Source organism: Lutra lutra, chromosome 9 (genome assembly GCF_902655055.1).
Source record: "Lutra lutra chromosome 9, mLutLut1.2, whole genome shotgun sequence".
Lineage (NCBI taxonomy): Eukaryota > Metazoa > Chordata > Mammalia > Carnivora > Mustelidae > Lutra > Lutra lutra.
Window position 1 is genome coordinate 22,873,197 of NC_062286.1, and position 6,000 is coordinate 22,879,196.

A 6,000-nucleotide genomic window follows, 5' to 3' on the forward strand; every position below is an offset into this window, starting at 1 on the left:
TCTCCCACCTCCAAGCCACAGCTTGTCTCACTATCCAAATCATTTTGTGGTCATTTCCCCCACATAGTCAGTAAACTACTTCACAGTTGGGAAGATCATGTCTTCAGTAGAGAATCAAATATACTAAATGTTTCATAAATACTTAATTGGTTCATTATTCACTTTGCTTTAAAGGTCCACTCACTCTAAGATTTCCTTAAATAACAAGTACCATTAGGACATTTCAATTAAGAATTTACAGTATTTATAAGAGACCAGATTTGGTTTCAGTCAAGATTTGAATAATAATTCATAAATACTTTATTTAACCAGTGTTTCCCACATAACAGGACCTGTCAGTGTTGGATCAATAAATATTTTTTACAGCTCACAGACACATCTGCGTTTAGTTTTAAGAGATACATGCCATTAATTTTAACAAGGTTTTAGGGGAGAGCTATTCAATTTATAACTACATTAGAAAACCTAATAATGCTTTGTTTTATTTACCAAAACCAACTGAAACAGACTTGTGAAACCATTCAGAAGTAAACCCTCTCCAACTGAAAAGGTGACTCATACAAAATTCAGATTTGCTCTATGAGGAGAGTGGCCATCATTAGAAATAAAACATTTAAATTGTATCACTTGAAACAAACTTTCACATATTTTGTATCCTTTTCTTCACCTACAAACACATTTAGTTATTTCCTCATATCTTGAGTGAACAGGATGGGAGAGCACCTAAAGAGAAACAATTTCACATATGCAGATGACATGGTTTTATTGTAACCAAGTAGGAGTGACCTAAATAGACAGCTGGCCCTGTAATCTAATTACAAGAGAAAAATAAGGACCACAGGTCAACTCTTCAAAAATTAAATAGTCTTCCTTTGTGGTAGCTGCCCATCCAACTCTCACTGTTTTATTGTTAATCGTTCTATATAGCGAGTTAACTCCTTCAATTACTAGGCATTTATTTTCAACCATTTTAGAATGAACGTTATATCAGAAACAGCTTAAGAGACAATGCTCCACTGAGAGTTCACACGTGTGTGTCCGGGGATCAGAACTGGGGGGGCGGCAGTTATTGGCCAAGGGCACTTGGTTAAACCTGGCTTTACAATTTGGGGGGCTAAAATAACTGAGGACATGCCTTATGACTTGGCTGATAAATTTGGTACTTGGTTATTCTCTCATATGTGTATAAAATAAAACCACAACTAAATCTTAAGAAAAAAATCTTGCCCCTGACCTCGTCTACGACTTGAGCCTGGCTCTGTATCGCAAGGGTTGGCTCCTTTCCTGATGTACGTGTCCTTGTATGGTTTCTCAATATCCTTGGATTGAGTTGACTACAAAAGCCTATAATATTTGATATTATATATACAGAATGGTTGCCCTCAAGCTATATTTAGTAAAATTTAGAACTTGCTGCCACTCTAGACTTATTAAAGACTTAAGAGGAATCATATTTATGGAAGGACAGCCCAGCTCAATGATTGTCAATTCATTCATTTATAAAGCTGTTTTGGATTAGCCAGGGCAGCAAAGAGGGGTACATCGCTACAAGCCTCCACATTTTGCTACCGAAACCTACTTACTTTCACACTTTATTGGCTATTGGCCAATTTTGAAAGGCATAGAAAATATTCTTAAGAAAGTCTATGCTGTGTTTACTAAAAGGAATAATGACACTGCTGTCCACTATGTTCCAAAGTGCCTTCTTTAAGGACAATCCACAGGGACACCTCTCTGGTCCCAGCATAGTGATGGTTGGGATCCTCTGAGTACTGGTCTGCCCTTCTAATGGGCACTGATGGGTCCCAGGCATTTTCTGTTAGTAAGTACATATAAAATCATGATGTTATTAATACCCCAAATTATGATTCCCCAAGTCCCTTGATATCAGGAAGTCTAATTTCCCTCCACAGACATTCCTAGAATTACCCAAGGATATTGTCATGTATAACCCAAATGTCTCCCAAGCCCAGTGGTGTACTGGTAAATGTTTAACAACAAACTATGTGGCAGAAATCGATATAGATTCATAGCATTTGCTAATTTCCTTGGGGTAAATATTCCTACCATGGCCAATGTGATGTCACTGAACATGGAGTTGGATAAGAGATACACAGTGGCATATCATTGCATAGTATTTCCCCCATACAGATACAATAAATTTAAACAACCACTAAAGTATACATAATAGTGAAATGTAGCAAAATAAATAGGACATGATGAGTTTTGAGTAATTATTACCTTTGTTTTTAGTATAATTTGTCAGTCTATACAATTAAATTTTAAAATAATGGCTCTGTGTAACAACTGGCTTGCAGAATTCCTGAAAAGTTTAACAACTGACTCTCACAAGCCAGTGTAGGCAGGTCCAGCGCACCACTATCTAAAGCTCCCCTGGATTGGGAGTCCCAGCTGATCATCTGCGCTTCAATCTGTGAGATTAAGCACCCTGATCTAACAAGGAGCAGGACCTTACCAAGATCCCTTTCGCGAGTCTTGCCACATGTTCAGAAAGACTGAGAGGCAATTTCCTACATGTAGTTAGAACCACTACCTATCAGTCCCCTGCTCTAAAGTCTTCCAGCTTCCAGGTGTGGGTGCTCTGCAGGGCTTCTGCCCACCACAGTACCTGGTCCAACCAATGTCTGTTACATTGCTGGCAGCCTTTTCATGTCTCTTCTTCCAAGCTGCTGGTTTCCCTAACTGATGACCTCCATTCTGCCAATAGGACAGTGCTCACATTCACATCAAGGGTCTCCTTAGTGTCGATATCTGCCAGGTGGGGTTTCTCTCAACTTGGTAGCCACCTACCCTTGAACTTCATGGTGGCTCCAACTGTCTCTGTTGCTACTGCCTATAGCATTGTCTCCTCCAGTCTCCAGATCTCCACCTCTTACCTCTTCCTCTGTCCTCTATCTCTTATCCACGTTTTTAAAAGATTTACTTAAAAGAGAGAGAGACTGAGAGAGAGTGCAAACAGGGGGAAGAGCAGAGGGAGAGAGAGAAAGGATCTCAAGCAGACTCTCCACTGAGAGCAGAGTCCTACATGAGGCTCCATCCCATGACCCCGATATCATGACCTAAGCCGAAATCAAGAGTCAGACACTTAACCAACCAAACCACCTTAGAAGCCCCTCTTATCCATGTTTTAAAATCCAAATAAACTTTGAAAACTGAGTTTCACATAAATGTGGCACCAAAACTCATTTAACAAAGATAAAATGGAAGTGAGGCATGATCCCAATTTTATTTTATTTTCCCAATCTTATAAACTAGGATTGTATTCAGGTATAAGACAAGAAAGTGGTCATCTATAGCTGATGAAATTATAGGTGATTTTTATATTTTATCTTTGTTTTCCAAATTTCCTTCAATACATACATTTTTATTTCGGCGGGGGGTGGGGGGAGGGAGCTACTTTAATGGCAAATCTGACCTGTACTGATATGAGACATAATGTAGTTTTATTTATCTTACAAGATGTGAATATTCATGATTTTCTTTAAAAAAAAAAAAAAAGTTTCAGATTATAGCGAGCTGCCCCAGAAGTTGCTGGGGTGTTAAGTAATATATAGTATATGCATCAGCTAAACTTCAAAACCTGAGGAATTCTGAATCTGAATTCTTATATAATTCTTTTGGAAGGAGATCCCACAGAAAAGTTGGCTGGACCTCTAGGGATATAGCTCTTTCATTTTTAACTCACTGAGCCACCCAGGCGCCCCTAGCTCTTTCATTTTTATACTCGCCCTTTCCTTTCCAGGGTTCCAAAGCACTAGAAAACCTGGAGGAGGGGATGTCTGCAAGCAGTACTCAGAACCACTCTTCAGTTCCTTCTGACTCCCACAACTCTGCTAGGACTGGCCTCTCTTTGCCCCACTTGTGGTGATTTCTCTTCAGATGCTTACTTTCTCCTTGCTCAATAGAGTTTCCTTTGGGTGTCCTGGTCCATTCAATATGCCTGTATGTATTTAAACCCTAATTGTGGCCAGGGTTCAAAGTTCTTTTTCATGGGATTCATGGGCCCCATGAAAACTGGAAGATAAGCAGTCACTTACTTGTTCCCAAGCATTACTCTTTAAGAGGTTCATGGAAGAGATCTGGGAAAGTGACATCCAAATTCACAGCTAGTGTATTCAAGTCCCAGTTCCAACTAAGCTAGAATACTTACTCCACTTGCAACTGATCTTTTCCCTGGTTGCTAAAAAGCTTAGAATTATATTTGTGGCCTATCTCTAGCAAACCAATAGTACCTTACACCATGCATTTTGCATTCAAAACTGCCGGCTTTATTTTATCTTTCCCAGTTTGTTTTCTTTTGTCCTTTTTTTTTTTTTTTTGTACTTATTTTTAATTTATCCTACTGCGTATATTTTCATAAGCTACCCTAAATCCCTTCTTCTGGAATAAAACAGGGTATAAAAAATGTTCTTTAACAGAATAAGGAAGGATGTGATGAGCCCTTTCTTCACCCCTAAAAGCCCCCAAGATGAACTGGCAATAAAAGTCTGTGAAAACTACTCCAGACAGGATCACCACCTGTTCTATGCTCACCATCAACGTACAAGCTAAATTCCAAAATAGAGGAAAAGTTAGAAGAAGAAAAAAAGGCATTAGGAAATCCTTGCTCTGTAAGTCATCTGGGCCATTATAAAGCACTTGATTGGACAAAGCGCCCTCCCTGGCCTTCCAAATCAACAATAACAACAAAACAAAAAGAAATCCCTATGATTTCTATTTTCCAAGTTTGTGAGATAGAACATGCATATTTAAGAAACTCAGCTTACATATACCAGGAGGGACTATATCACAATTGTTAAGAGTGCAAACTCTGGCACTAGGTGCCTGGGTTTGAATCCCAGATCTGTTAGTTACTTGTGTAATTTGGGGCTACTATCTAATCATTCTGTACATCAATTAATCCCATCCGCAAAGTAGAGAGAATGGTACCTACCTCATAGGGCTGATTTAAGGATTAAATAGGATAATGTAGAAACCTTAGAACAGTGCCAGAGCAAATACAGGAATCTCAATGTTACCTAGTATTCGTGATGTGTGAGTGGGAAAAGCACTGCCTTGAGCCTGGGAATGCGCCTTGTCGGAGTTTCTGTACAAATACCTGAGGAGTGAGTAAAGACCTTTATCTGACCACCTTTTAGAACAGGCCAAAAACTCTTGCTTGCCTAGACCGTTCTCATGGCTACTCTTCCTCCTGCCTTTCTAGAGGCAGAATTATGTGGTGCATAGAACAGCTGGGCAACCAACCTTTCAGAACCTCCATGTTTCTTTGTCCTTCTCTTCCATGTGCCAGATAATCGATGAGTCTACCTTGTAGAAGCTTATAATCCAGTGTAGGAAATAAATCCATAATCAGTTACAAAGGAGGATGATTAAGCAATATAATGGAAGTAAGAACAAAAAAGCACTGGGGAAAAATAGTATACACATAGTGGACAGAGATGAAAGATGTGTGGAAGCAGGATACAGAAGGTAGAGAGCAGTACCCATGTGAAATATTATTGCTGACCGTTCCAGAGCCCACTTTAAAATATTTCATCCAGGTACTTGGGCAACTAGCCTGGTGGAACGATATATAAAATCCCTTATTTGCAATGTCAAACTTTTCCAGCACAGTAACCCCTTCTGACTTCCCAAACACGTAAACTTGGGTTTCCAGGATGGGCAATGTAGCCCACGTTTCCCGGTTAACGGAAACATGAAGAATTGCTTGCAAAACTAGGGAAGGAAGCCAAGAAAAGAAAAACGAGGTGGAAAAGGCCCAACAACGCTGCCTGCGGAGCGCGCCGGCCAGGGACGCTGAGAAGCGGGAAGGTCAGCACTGCCTACAGGCTCTCCGCTTAATGGGAGCTTCCCCATCCCAGCAAACCCCGCCAGCCTTGGGGCGCCTGCGCCACCGCGGCGATTCGGCGCAGTGGGAGTGGCGAGGGAGGGCGACGCACCTGCGCGAAGGCCGCAGCGGCGGCAGCGGCGGGAGAACCG